Source organism: Zophobas morio, unplaced genomic scaffold (genome assembly GCF_036711695.1).
Source record: "Zophobas morio isolate AGI-343-1 ecotype UQ-CSIRO unplaced genomic scaffold, CSIRO_AGI_Zmor_V1 ptg000002l, whole genome shotgun sequence".
Classification (NCBI taxonomy): Eukaryota; Metazoa; Arthropoda; class Insecta; order Coleoptera; family Tenebrionidae; genus Zophobas; species Zophobas morio.
This window is the reverse complement of record NW_026972107.1, coordinates 18,983,236-18,999,165: the sequence shown is the minus strand read 5'-3', so window position 1 is coordinate 18,999,165 and position 15,930 is coordinate 18,983,236. Positions and strand designations below refer to the sequence as shown.

Here is a 15,930-nt window from a genome sequence, read left to right as displayed (position 1 = left end):
GACATTGGGCAAATTTTGGCTAGCGTTTTACCATCTACACGATAATCCTAACATACATATAAAATTTGACAACAATCGGTCCGGTAGTTTCGAAGATTATCTGTTTAATAAAAATCTGGACAGACGGCAGACAGACGCCAAACAGAGAAACAGGCAGACAGATAGACAGACAGACCGGAACAGGAAACCTATTTCTTCGTACTCTAGGGGTCATGAAAACTCGAGAAAACGTAAAAGTAGAGAGTCGGCCGACGGACTCGATTACAATACTTCCTTCGCTTATGCTTTCTACGCTGAAAACAGTCGTTGATCCATTCCTGAAATTCCATAAATACTGGTATATTGATTTTTAAAAATACGTGATGCAAAATTTTCAAATTAAAATTTGTTTAGTAAACTGTTTTGTATGGTGAAATATGTGGACAGGTTATACTTAAAATTTTGTAATAAGTCTGTTAATGATGGAGATATTACACTCTGAATATTGACAACGTCATATTAGACAAACGCAGCGACTCTTTTTTTCAAGAATTGCTACTCTATTTTTATATTTTGCTTGTTGTTTTTACATGTTTCCAACATCACGAAAATTTTCTTTTTCTTTTTAGGAATTACTAACCACTTAACGGTATCAAGCTTTGGTTTAAAGGTATGCGTTCAGTGTATTGTCGTTATGTTAACTTTATTTTCACACCGTCCTTACATTTGTGATTCTACCCCTAGCACCATTCTTGTAATATTTGCTAACATTTTATCCATTCAATTAATAACTTTATTTATACAAATTTTTACTTCAACCAAATTTTTTTGTACTTAAATTAGCAACATGGCTGTTAGAGAAAATAAGACTATATTACATAATGCAAGTTAAAAAAAACCGAATTACGTTTAAATATTTTTCAAAATATTTTCTTTTATCGAAAAAAAAAAATAATCGTACTTGCAGTATATCGAGTCGATTTTTTTCAAGTAACTGTGAAAAAAACGGAGACACATACGGTTTTGTACATATAAGTAAGTACTTAAGTATTTCCGACGTGTCGCAGTAAAATTCATACCTCAAATTTTGAACTGACTTAGTATAACAGCGCAGATGTGACAAGCCTTATAAACTCCTAACGTAACTTTCGCATGCTGCTCACCATATCACCAAACTCAGCACATATCGATATTTTCATTAATAAGTAAGGTATTGCCTCGAAACAAAATTTAGTTTACAAATTGACAGCAAAAGTTTTAAAAAATTCCGTTTTGTTTTCTACAACAGAAAATGAATTCATAAATTTTAAATTTTTATAAAGTCGCACCACGTTGATGTATGTTACCGATTTTGTGGCAAACATAGAAAGAAGAATAAAATTTATATTTAATGCTAAAAATAAAACAGAAAAAGTAGTGATTACCCACTTTATTTTCCAAAAATAATAATTATTTATATCGCTAAGAAAAACTTGCTAAAAGAGTATTCAGAAAACAGCTTGATAACTGTACAAATCTAGAATAGAACGTCTTATTTCGGAAAACATTCTTTTGCCGCCACCATAAAAGACAGATACCTTAAATTTAGGTATATTACGTGCAAAAAATGTGTTCTAAATGCCTATAGTTACATACCTTCTCGCGTTAATAGAAGCTTAATGTTTTATTTATTGTACATTTCCTCGTACGATTTTTTTCTGAACTTTAGTGTCCATACGGGCGTTAAAAAACACTAGCAACTTTTTAATTAAAAAAAATTGCATCGGTAAATTTATCAGTTCTGTCGGCTGCATTTCTCGTAAACAAATTTATTTCACTGTAAAATATTTTCAACATTATCTAAATCTTAATTTTATTATCAGCAAATTTCTTACACGCAATGCTTGGACGTTTACTTTTATAAATATAAATATTTCAGCAGATACTTATACAAATACTCGGTCGAAAAAAAAACACTAATGTTACTGGGCCTAATTTTAATCAATTTTTTAAAAGACGATCCCATAATGTGTAGTCCAGTCTTCTGAAACAATATAAAAACAACTATTTTAACATATGTATGTACTTCGTATCGTTTCAAATTACTATAGCCTTTTTTAGAGATACAACAGATCTAAAACTTTTAACCCATTGTATCAGAAAAAATAAAATAACCATTAAAAATATAATGATGCATTTCAGGTTGTAAACAATTGCTTAAGACTAATTAATTTATACCACGCATTGTTTTTTAACTCATTTTTTTCATATTTTAAAATAACTGTTTTGTATTCATTTTTTAGCAAAATTTCGTAATTACGAAATGTAGAACGTCTGTGGATTAACGGTTTAAATTTTTAGAAAATAATCCTCAATTGCTAAGTCGCGCCTCAGTTATTAAAGAGAGATCAACAATTAAAGCAGCGTTAACGATGCCGACTACAAATTACCATCATCATGATCGTTTAAGGAACTAAATTAGTATACCTACCGACGATTTACCTACTTATGTTAATTCCGTGTAATTAATTAAGAGCCGGAATTAAATTTATGGCGTCCACATAATAAGAGCCTTCTTTCCCAGTCTTGACGTTGCCATAAAGTGCGACGCTGGGTTCCATTACTCCTTTTTTCCCCATCAATCTCTAATTATAGTTTATCGAATTTTCTGTCGCATGTGAAGCTATAATCACCGATATATCTTTAAAGGTGATTAATGCCATTTATAAAACAAGTTCATCGAACGGAATTAATAATTAATTATTATTGACTGTGCTATAATTTACTAGAAATTTATTAATTAAGACATCAACATCGCCACAGCCGGATTGATCTTAACGCCGTTCGAGTTAAATGATGAAGAATAAAATTGAGAGTGAAGATAACAGGATACAATAAAATCTCATGCAAGGTTGCTTCATACATTTAATAAAAAAAGGTAATAAAAATCGACCGCTACTTTATAAGCCGTCTATTTATTGCTGTCATAAAATACATATTAATAGGTCTGGATAGAAGAAACCTCTTCATATTATTATTAAAAATTGGGTTTATTCCTGCTATTGACAAGAATAGATAATCGTGTTTGCTCGGACCGTTAATGGAAATGGATTACGATGTGGCTTTGTAGAGCAGCAGCAGATAGCAAGCATTAAAATTTGCATCACTTATTAGACGAGTTTTAGATAGTTAACTCTTTGTGGAGTTTTTGAATTAATCTTCATAACGACTGTAAAAATACTTGATTGATATTCAAAAAAAAACAAAACATAAGAAGTGGTACATTTTGCTTTTTAAATAATAGGGATATCTTTTTTATGCGGATGTCGAAATCGGGTGATGACCGAAACAGCCGAATAATGGGTTACTGTAAAAGCTACAGACAATTAAGTATAAGAATTAAAATTAAAATAAAATCTTGATGCTGTCACGATAATTATGCCATAATAGGATATAATGAGTTGTTTATATTTTAATTATTGTTAGAAGTAGTTAATTATTCCGCGTGGGCTGTTGAAACTGCTTGTTCCGATCCATCAGTCCTCACAAAAATCTCTCATTTAATGAGCTATTAGTGATTTTTATTCGTTTACAACGCAAGAAAAAACTGAATAAAACCAAACGACGGATACAGTTTTGCCTCTGCATCCAATTAGAAAATATTTACGCCACATCAGCCTGTAAAAGGTTATTGTGACATAAATATTCCAATTTTTAACAAGATAAAGTCCATTTGAACGGCATTATTAATACACTCGCGAAGCTTTCAGGCGATGTCCTTTTACATGGCTGCTAACACAAAAACTGAAACTTCAGCTGAACGAGCTCTTTCGCTTGGAAGCTCCTATTCCTTTGCCCGAGCTCTCTCACAAAGATCTGCTTCAACGTTTGCTCACTGTCGCGCTAATCCATGCGAGAAGAAAAATTATAAATGCATTTTTCGTGTCGGCTTTATCTCGGCTGATCCCCTTTTTGTAATTGATATTTCAATAATGAAACGACTTAATGGTTACGATGAGATTTTTCGCATTCTTCACACTAGAAAGCTTTTATTACGTGGCTTCGGCGACCCAGTTATTATACAAATTTGCTTAAATGTTTTCGATGTTCATGTCACGAAATTATTCGAAGAGCGTGAGGTAATTAATATGACCAGCTTTTTTCTAGCATCGGAGTGTCGAACAAACGAATAAATCAGGACTTTTTCACACCGATAGCAATCAATTTCGATGGAATTAACTGTTAAACCAACAGAACCATTAATCTGGAAGATTTGTTAATTGAAAAAATGACGTTCGATTTCGGGCGTTAAAATTGAAAGGTATGTCGTGCAATGAGGAAGCGGTGATACAAGAGGTGGCTGTAATAAGTGAGGTTTTAAAGTAAAAATGCGGATGGAAGGCTAAATTTGTCGACACTTAGATATGTATGCGGAAATTGTACTAATTTTGCGCACTAATTCAAACCTCGAATTTTCTTTCTCTTCAATTCACGAAAAAGACGTCGATTCTTATTAGTTGTGAATGTGAACTGGTTTTCTAATAATGACATATGTAAGTGAATTTTGCCTGAAAATTTTGGAAAAAAGATATTAGGCACTATCAAATACGAAACTATGTACCTATTCCTTTTTGCATGATCTTGTAATATTAAAAGTTCTTCCGTTTTATTAAGTTAGTAAAAATAAAAAATAAAAGGTTCAACTTGAAAAGGAATTTTACACATGTTTACAATATTATTAACACGATATTTACCACTTCGTCCTGTGATAAAAACGTGATTCATCAAATTAAAACAGTTTGCAAAATTAGTTTATATTTCAATTCTAAATTTATATAAATCCACTCAAGACACAAAAAATGTTCACAACTTTAAGACTATCCCTTACACTCATTACAACCACTGGAAGTTTACAAAAATCTTAATTGGTATTATTTTTATATTGAGTTACGAGCTTAACGTAGGTATTTTGCCGTCAAAGACATATGATATTGGAGAAAATGTCATTGCCTTTAAGACAGCTTTTTTTGTTAAATTTTATACCAGTTCGCTTTTTTACGGTATTAAGTTCATAATAAATAGATATTGTGATGGAAAATGGCTGATAATTACATATATACGGACCTGGAAATCAGAAATATACTTTTCAAGCAATAATCCACCAAATATAGTGTTTCTAAAGATATTTGGAAACAGAGTTAATCACATTATGAGTGTCATTAGTTCCTAGTCTACCTTCAACTGCCTGCTATTGAGCTTAATCCCTATAAAAATACCCGAGTACTATCCGCCCGCATGCAGTGAAATGCAAAATTCTGACCTGCGGCGCGAGGCTTTGAAACATTTACGGTAGGGACATTTATATCCTACTCAGAGTGCAATCTGTTTTCAAATATCTTTAGAAACACTTTACCAGATTCGTTTGAATTTTTGCCGACTCAGTAAAAAATGGAAAAGATATTTTCAAAACATCATATAAAACAAAAAACTTTTGCAAGTTCGTATCAGTTTTGTTCACACAGATTTTAATTTCAGTATTTTTTGCCAAATCAAATAAATTTCGTAAGGATTTTCTTACTAAAAATGTATCGATGAGGTCCCAAATTTCAAAAAATTTGTTAAAAGCTTATAAGAAAAAATATGGATTGTTGTGTTTTAATGCGACTAGAATAAAAAAAAAAAAGATTATGCAGAACAAGAGAGCAGCAACGACTTTTTTACCAGATCGTTTAAATTGCTTTCTTTTCCAAGTCCTAGTAAAAAGTTGACGTTTTAAAATCATGTTATACCTGCAGGTGTATAATTAATGCGCTGACAATTGAAATTTAAAAACCTATAATCAACGGCTTGCGGTTTAGCTTATTTGCATATATTCTAGAGCACAAAGTAAAGACTTTTGTTGAGAAAAAAATTGCATATTAATTTTAAATAAGTATGTGTATTTTTAACGCATTAAAATAAACACAATTAGAGAACTACATAGACCTAAATAAAAAAGGCAAATTTTTTTCATGTTCCTTTCGAAAATTTAATATCTTCTTTTTTTAGGTTGAAGTACGAATAAAAATTTTGTACATCACAACAAAAGGTATAAATTTATTATTGAGGCTTTTTATGATAACAAAATGAAAACAAATTGAAGCCAATATGAAACGACTAGTTGACGAGGCACCAGTCGAGTTAAAAAATCATTCGAGGGCGCTAACAAAATATTTTATGTAGGACTGCATTTTAACAATGAAACAATTCGGCACTAATTAGGACAATGTGTACACTTTTTGAAACTACTATGCTTGTTATGAAAAAAACAAATATTGATAATAAGTTACTAGTCTGACAGCATAACAACAATATAGGTGTACATATCAGAAGTTTCAAAAATGCGAAAACACTATTAACAACCAAAGGATAACGTTCAAAGTTCGCAACCACACGTGGAATCAATAACGGTTTTTAATTACTCAGCGACTAAAAAAAACAAATAACAAGAAAGTTTACATCAGAATCCAAAGATAAAATCAAATTACATATTAATTAATAAACACCTTTTGCTCCACCAATTTATCATTGTTATAAAAAAAAAGTCTCAACAACATTGTGTGAATGCTTACTTCGTTTCCTCCATACAAATTAACAGCACACAGTGCAAAGTTTCCTAAATTAGAAATTAATCACCCAACCGTATTTCTTGCCTAGTGGAAATATCTGAACGTAACTTATTTGACACTAATTTTAAGAAATTTATGAAATGCAATTTATTATCATAGAATAACCGAGGAATATGTTAAGAATAAATAAATAACAGTTACGAATTACGAGTCTGATGTCACACATTTAAAGGAAATTTTAACATGATTATGCACATACTCTATACCCATCGATTTATATAATAATCGAAAAGTAAGTTGTTCCGGATTCATTTCTCTTTTTTTTTTTCAGTTACGAGGTGTACAAATGTTCATTACATGTATTCCGATTTTTTTTAATGGTTATAGATGCATATTTCCTCAAATTATGGAATTATAAGTTACTAGTTGTCCGTCATTTTTTCGTCCTAAAGACTTATCCGCAGATTCATTGTCACTGTAACATCCATCGTTTGAATTTCCGTGTTTCGTTCAGTTGTTCGTTTTTTGATCACTCATTATATACTAATACTACCTATACAAATACTATACAAAATAAGATCGCAAATATAAAATATTATTTCTACTTTTATCAAATTTTAAAGTATACTGAAAGTAGTCTTATCTGTGAATTTTTTTCACACAATGCGGTATCGAACTGCTGGACATCGATAGATCCATAGAAGCTAAATAATAATAAAATAATGAACATACTGACCACAGGTTTCAGAAGTCGTATTAGCACAAGCATCAAAAGTTTACCCGTAAAATACACTAGAAAATGTTAATCCAGTAAATACGAAACTTGCAACGTGAGTTCGACTGTAGCCAATATCTACATTGTTATAATTTGATTATATTTTGAAGAAATCTTCAAGAAGTATAAACTTCTGCGAAGATACCATTTCTTCCATCCCCTCGCCTCCGCCGCTCCCGGGTTGGCTTGCATTGTCCGCAAGTTACATAACCTAGCCCTATTATCATCATCATTGTCTTGTGGGAGTCCCATCCGTCGCCCCGCCTCGATCCGACAACAATGCGAATCCGCAATCGTCGTCGCGTCTTGGCCTGTCCGGGTCGCGAGCCCCGACAATTCGCGCGGTGGGCGGGCCGCACACGTGGGCCCCGAGGGAGGGGCGGAGGCGGTGCTGAGCTGGTGGGGCGCTGGCCGGCGCGCGGCGGCCGCAGACGCATCTTGGGACGCAGTGCACACGCACGCTTACGCGCTATCGGTCATCCGCAGACTGCGGTCATAGTGAGGTTAGGACAGTGTGTGGTGGTGACAATAGCCGGCGGCGAGGCCGAGCAGGTGCACCAGCCAATCGAGAAGGGCGAACAATAGGTGCGAGGGGGTGCGCATAGGGACGGCGACGGCGCGCATCCTCCTTTGCTGTTGTTGTCAGTGCGGGCAGTCGACAGCAACACGGTGGCTGCTGCACCGCTGCAAGAGGTTCGCTCCCAGGCGAATCTGCCGCCATGTGCTGATCGGGGGCTCCTGGCGCACCTCAGGTGAGTCCATGCATGCTGATGACGGCGGCATCGAGTCGAAACAGGTAGCGCGAACGAATCGATAACCTCGGAGATGTCGACCTGGGTCACAGCTGGACCCGTCAGAAAAATTACTTTCGAAAACATTGTGTGGCAGAGCGGGATTTTATTAAAGTTTTACGGCTGGCATTGCTAACTGAACTGGCGACAACTTTCCAACAACGTGTAATACACCGTTGTGTTAGTCAAATGGTTGTCATTGCGTTTGTCATGAAGACTCTATTGCAACTATAGAATATTAACGCAGCCTACTCTGAATCATTTTATTTTCGATGGTTGCACTGGCTCACGCAAACTATAGTAAATGATTAACAGTACTCTAAATTAGACAAAAAATTCCATAACGGTAATCCATGACTCACAGTGGTTAGAAAAAAATGATTGCTGATTGAACTAGCGAAAAATTTACAGTATAAATATGTAATGCCAAGACAATGACATTTTGTGTTAGTCAAATGCTTATTATTGCGTTCATCATTTCGTTACTAATATGTTACTTTAATGACGTCTTTTGCAACTGTAGAGTGTTAACACAGCCTACTCTGAATCATCCTATTTTCGATGGCGTGATTTTTCCTGAGCGAAAGGTGTCCCGCTAAGTGCAGTAATTGTCAGTCCTTATTATAAATCATACAAAAAAAAATTCTACAACGGTAATCCTCGACTTGTAGTGTGTAGAAAGAAACGAAACGTTTAATTATTATAGACAACTGAAACGGGAATAAGTTAAATTAACGAAAGTAGGTATAATATTCTGTATACACAGAATAAATTGAGTGGCGTGGTAAGAGGTTTATAATTTTTTTCACGTGTGTTATGGAGGATGGCAGTGTTATTAGTGGGTGGGAACACAAATTTTAAGGTATTGTAATAATAATAAGTCGTTTTATTGTAACAGACTATGGTGAATATCAGTTACAATACAATACATGAAACGAACAAAATTAAACCTAAAATGTAGTACAATGGTAAATAATTATAACTGCTAGCAAATTTTTTTAAGACCCTTATTAAAATTATTGTAAAAAATATCGTATTTATTATTACACTATTAAAATGACGATAAGAACCAATAGGGTAACAGTCGAACATTTAAAAGTAAAGGTATTTAGCAAATTTTCTGTTACCATTTTCAAAAATATTAATAATTTCAATTTGGTCTTGAGGTCTTAAAATTATGGAAGAGTAATTTAATTTAATCTTGGTCTAATAAGATTGTAATAAAGATATTTAATATATAAAATAATGATTTCTTTTACATTTTTACAGATGAAGCACTTGTATAGTTCGACTGTAAAAAAAGTTAAGGCGATAGTACCTACATATGATGTGGTAGAAAAAATGCTTTGATAAGATGTTCTTAGGTATAAAAATTATTATTACAACCCTAATCAGAATTTATTATAACTAAATAGGTATATCGTATTTTATTTTATTATGACTATTATATTAACCTAACACTGAAAAATTATAACAAATAAATATTTTCGCAATTAAAATTATGTGCATTATGTTAGGCCAGGAAATTTAAGAATCTCCAAAGCTCAAGCGTAAAAACTGCTCAAAAAATGTACCTAAGATTGTTGTATATTAAAGTTTTAGTAATAAACATTATATTGCAGCGTTGAAGGAATGCGTCCAGGGTGAATCTTGGGCCCCACAAATATTCAATCCAGTCCTGCCGATTATCCAAGTGGTTTGTTCAAATAGAAAGATAATATCTAAACTGGGACCATTACAGTTCCATTTGTAAAAATTCAGGCAAGATATTCAGATAATGGTCTTCTCGCAAAAAAACATTATCAAAAAAAATCTTAATAAAATTACCTTAAATAGCCAATGATCAAATTTCTCAAAATTATGTAGGTATGCACTGTAAAAAGTACCTAATTAGTAGGTAAGTACTTACGAAAAATGCACTTCTTATATTTTGGATAAAGTACATACATTAAATTAAAATACTCTAGTGAAACCTTTTTAGGAGTTACCTATTTCAAAATTTACGGAAAATATAGTGGAACTAGGGGTTTTCTCACAAACAGAACTTGATAAATTTTTACGAGAGCGTTTGACTGACATTTTTATTAGGAGGGTAAAGTACATACGTGTCTCATAACCATAAAAGCCCGAGAGCTTTAGCTCGAGAGCTTTTATTTAAAGAAATCATATAGCAGACTTAAATTCACTATGTTAAAGAGTCCGCACCACAAATTTCCAGAAACTTATAGCAACTAAAATCTCATAGCTCCAGTGCCGCTCACCGGAAATAATAAAGCACACAATTTATAAAATAAAATGGTAGGTTTACCAGTCAATAAAACACGAGCAAGCAGTTATCTCAAGAAAATTAGTTAAGTGTGTTTTATCACCTGGAAAACCATTTCGTTAACGCGATATTTAAAATGTGTGAAAACCTGATTGGCTGTTAAACGTCAAACGAAATAATCTTGTTGACTAAACATATAAGTATTTTTTGCCCCAGCAACCCAATTCGACGTACCCTTTCTTAAGGGACAGAAAATTGCTATGGGACCTACTCACCTTGGGACGCTTCTGTTGTTTTTGCGTCTGGAAGTGTGTTATGGCTCGCGGAGGATGCGTGATGTTGTGCAGAGCTCTTTTTTTCTTTGATCGGATCGAGGAATTTATACAATAATCTGGCTGTGTTTACTCATAACCATCGACGTAAATAACGTGCAGGCAAAGATCGGACGGGTTTTATAGATTCGGAGTAATAATGGATGACGAATTATTTACTGTTATCTATAATTAAGGATATCGATGTTTATGGAAAAGCTGCATTTGCAATGGAGATGATTAGGCGTCAGAGCGTTTGATGGGTTTTGTTTATATCTGACGCGTCGTTTTTGCAAGTTCATAACCGTAATTTATTGTAAACCGTATATTAACGGTGTAATGAAAAATGTATCAGCGTTGTATCTATTTTCGATAGGTAGTGGAATTATTCTGCTGGAAGTTCGGCTCGAATTCATAAAGAATTTAGATATTAAAACAATCAGAATTTTCTTTTGTCGGCATGATAACCAAAACTAAAAGCTATGTCCTTTCTTGTTTGTTTTATGTCCGACTTAATAATATCTCAATTAAATTATAAATTTACTGACATATTAAGATACACTTGTACTAAATACTTTCTAATAATGAATTTTTATTTTTTTTAATTATTGTCAATTATAAATATTTTGTAACAACGAAAGGCATCATACTTACAACAAACCGAATAAGTACTACAAAAATACAATATTATTCTTATAAGACGACATACATAAAGATATCGTGCTCATTATGCATTCATTAATTTTATAATTCATGTATATAGCCATAATCAAATTTAAAGGGCCTTACTGAGCGATTATTTAATTTTTCGCTATACGAGCTGAGTTTATGTTTTTCATTTTCATAGAACATATTATAATGTAAAATTTTACTCATGCTAATAAAATTTTAAATATGGCGCCAAAATTCCAGTACACACATCTTGTTTTGTTTATTGCTATTTTCGTTATAATAATCCTAATCATCATTTTGTTTACTTCAAGTTGATAAAAATACCAAATATCTGCCTATACTCTAAATTAAATACTGGCTAAAGTCATTCTTTATTTGATTATTTAAAGTGTTTTCTGACATAATTCGTACCATTTTTTAGTAACGCTCAAAATTTATCCATGCTTGAAAAAGGTGTTAAGAACAGTATTAACAAATATTGCTGATCTTATTTTTTTAATAAACGCGGCAACTGATGCATCATAAAATTTTGTATGTTTTTGAGACTCGTGTAACGAAATTTGTTGTAAGTACAGCTTACAGGAATTTTTCTCTGGCCTTGTTACGTAAACATACTGAGCTTTTATAAATTTATAGATTTTGTACACGTTTATAGTAGGGTTATATTTTGGAATACATACGTCTTCATCAAAAATTTCACATCGACTATAAAAATATAAAGCCTCTACTTTAATCAAGTATATGTCTTACAAACTTTTATAAACAAACAATTTATTTATCGGTATAGCTACATTTCCATCTGATTATAAAAACTGTGTTGCATTTTTTGCATCACTCGCTATAAAAATACCAGCATGTCATCGGATAAATGAACGGTTTATATTTTCGATTGTCAGTTTTATAAAAGAATTAAAAACAAAATGTTGCAATGAAAGATGCGTCTGTGCGATAAACTTTATAACAGTGATGAACGTTTTTGCACAATGCGACTTTGTAGTCTGTTTATGCAAACACTACCGTTTATCATAAATCGGATCGTTATATTAGCGGTACTTGTTTATTTATCATTTGGCCAGCCATAATAAGAAAACAAGCGATCAGGTGGAGTCGTTTCAAAGAGTCCATACAATCAGTGTGGCAAATTATCGATAATTAGTTTAACAGTTAAAAAATGAGAAAATATCCCAATTAGGCAAGCAAATACAGGCAGTCAATTACAGGGCGCCACACATAGAAACGTTTCAGCTTGATCGATTTAATTAAACAAATTAGCGGTGCATTTTCTCGTTTTTCTCGTCTATAGCACACATTAGCCAACAAGTTCAACCGCCATTATCAATTAAATTAATTACGAGAGGACAGAATTTCACGAAAACTTTTACTGGTGAACGTTACTTTTATGGAGAGGAGCAAGCTCATCAGAATAACTAAAAGCTTTTTAATATGGCGATAAATTCATTTGGCGAAATGGCTCTTTGTCCCAACTGTGGCTGTAATTGGAGCAGATGATCGAAAATTCCGCCGTTTTGGCTCCTTAACCGGCCATAATTACACAATTAACAGGTTGTTTTCTAGATACGGGTCCGAGGGGACAATTGTTATGGTAATTGCGGAACCGGTTTGAAATTTCAAAAGGTTGTTCACTTTTCCATATAAAATAGCCGAAGAGGAATCCAGCGGCTCCTCGGTTTCTTCATTATGCAACGAAGATGATTCACCCGCGATGTAAATACGGGGGCTGCAGAAAAAAATCGCCGCCTGACCCAATAAAAAATACGTCAAACATAGCTTTGTTTGTACATAATTTCCCAAAGTGTTGAAAAACACAACTATTTTGTTGATGTCTGCAAAAACTGCTCTGTAATCACAATAACTCCATTCTTTGAAGTGTGAAAAAATATAGGAGACATAAGGAAAGTTGATTTTTTACCTTTAATCGGTTAACAAAAAACCCTGAATTTAATATGTTACAAATTAAATTAGCTACAAATTTTACATTATGATAATGTAAATTAGACAGAACTTCTAGAAAAAGTTCAAAATTAACGCATTCGCTAAACAATAATAATCAATTACAGAAGTTATTACATGAAAGTTGTTTAATGGTGCTGAAACTGCAGTACAAATTAAAATTTTTAAATATCATTTTAATTGGCAATTTTCTGAGCACTTTGGATACCTAGTTTATAAAATTAGAGATTATGTAGGTATATAAAAATTTAAAAGTGAGAAAAATTGTAGGTACGTCGCTTTTTTAAGGATAAGTACTGAAATTCGCCTAAAAGTACAATTTGTTGTTGCGCTTGAAAATTTAAGAACTTTCAGAAGTTTCTTCATTCCGGCTGATATGTAAACGGGATACCAACAGCGGCGTAAATAACAACGTAAAGGGCGCAGTCCGCACAGATACCGACAGTATTAAATAGGTATATTTAAAGCAAATAAACAACAGGAAGTGATATTTTCACTACATGCTTACCTTCAGCTTTTTAATAGATCGAAAGAGTTCGACTATTAAGCACGTACAAATGCTGATGAAGAAAAATAAGCGGTTCCAGATAAATGGACTACAATGGACAAAACGTCCATTATTATTATTTTGGAAGAATAACTATTGTTATGTTAATTATTGTTTTATTATTATCAAATATAGGGGAGCATCTCTGAATACTAAATTACTCATATTTGAGTTTGATGTAACAATAATTAATGCCATTAATATACAAAGTTTTTGCACAATAATAATAGATATCTATTTAGGCTGGACACTTTAATTCTCTACTAACTGAATACAATTAAATCTGGTCTAAATAGTTCAATTAAGGCATTACTAAATCAAAATAATTAAGGTTGTATAAAAGAACCTATAATAATAATAATCAATGCGATCGAACGCTTTAGCAAAGTCGGTGTAAACCACATTAACCTGAGTATCGAGAGTTCAAGCTCTCATTGGGAAACTAGTTAAATTGCGCTAAATTAGTAATGGTGGATCTATTTTGCATAAAGCCATGTTATGCGTCGGCTATTTTATGTTTGATGGAACTATAAATATATTTTAAAGAATGAATTGGTATATTTTAGAAAATATCTATTTTTTTCTAAAATCTCTATATTTCTATATGGCTATTTTAAAGTTTACTCAACTTTTCATCACCCCAAGGGTATGAAAAATATAGGTTTAGTTGTGTGTCGTTCCTCATCTATGTCAATTTTTATTAGACAAATAATCTCCGAAACTACTGGACCGATTGTTGTTAAATATCGTGTAGATGGTAAAACGCTAACCAAGATTTATCCAAACATCCCCACCAACAATGTGATCTCGTCACCTCAATATTTTACATAGTAAATCTTATTAAATTTTATAAAACAATATACTCTTACACTTGTAATTTATGAGTCTGTCTTGATTTTTAACCATTGACATCCAAATTTTATCGAATTCCATAAGTTTTTACAACATAAGTTTGAAATTGCAAAACGGAATGCTTTGAAATTTTCTAAACATTTTAAATTTACCACTGGGATGTTACTACAAATTCCTGACATATCCTTTTTTTATGTACTTGTTTGAAAATGTGTTTTTTAATAAATGATCCTACTTTGCAATGTAGATCATAAAACTACTGATCATTATATTTTTTGTTTTTTTTTTTAATGAACTAATGATATGATTCTTCAAAAAACAATGGATCATGAGAGTTAGTTTTTATGTTAAATCGAGGTTCGATCAAAGATTCCCTGTGCACCATTGTTAGTAGTTTGAAATATTTTTTTTGCATTTACAAATCACTTAAAAAAATTGCATAAAAAATTAAAAAACCTACAATTGATTTTTTTCTTAAAATTTCAATTGCCAATCCCTCGCTAGTTGGTATCTCTATCATGAACTTCTCAACAGTTTTATAGTCTGCTGCGGTTAAAGAGTTTCCGTGGTGAGCTTTGTCTTGTTCGTTTTCGACATCATCTTCAAAGATTTTATTATAGAGAAAAAAAAACAGTCCTTTGATCTAACATCTCTGTTCGTTTTAATTCCTCTTGGCGATTACCTTCACATCGCTTTATAGAACGGTCCCCACCACGAATTTTCGTCCGGCCCCCGTACAGCATGTCCATTCCCGATGACATCACCGGCGAAAAAAACAATACTCATTATCCCGATTTCCGGTCCGGGAAAACAAGAGGAAGTTGCGGCCGATCGCAAATTCTTGCGGCAACAAGCGCCGCTTTGAGTGCTCCTTCGAAAATAAGAAAGCAATCTTTGTTCTGCAAAGTGGCACATCTGTTTTAGCTCAAGATTAGGCACTCGACTAATGGCAGGCGCACATGTGTGGGTGTTGAACGTCCAACAACCGGCCTGATTTCCCAAATGCAGGGTGCATTGTTCCCACACGTATATCGGGTTTCACCACTGACCCAGCTTCCAATAAATCAGGTTAAGAGAGCCACCCCTCAGACGCTGAGGAAGAGGGTGCATTCCTGATGACGCTCCTGGAGCTGCCACTTTGCGGCAAGGTCAGGCTTTCCATTGTCGGATTAGACGCTT

General features: G+C 33.1%; 1 protein-coding gene across 3 annotated transcripts in view; it reads left to right on the top strand.

Annotated features, from left to right (window-relative positions):
- The window catches only part of LOC135129870 (transcription factor SOX-13), a 226,760-nt gene that overhangs the window by 133,018 nt on the left and 77,812 nt on the right, over positions 1–15,930 (top strand). Inside the window, exon 1 of one of the 3 annotated variants that reach the window (XM_064057156.1) lies at positions 7,789–8,093. The exons of the other annotated variants lie outside the window; for them this stretch is intronic. The gene's annotated coding sequence lies outside the window, so the exon portion shown is untranslated. Of the gene's footprint in view, positions 1–7,788; positions 8,094–15,930 lie in introns of those variants that run through there. 3 annotated transcript variants of the gene reach the window in all.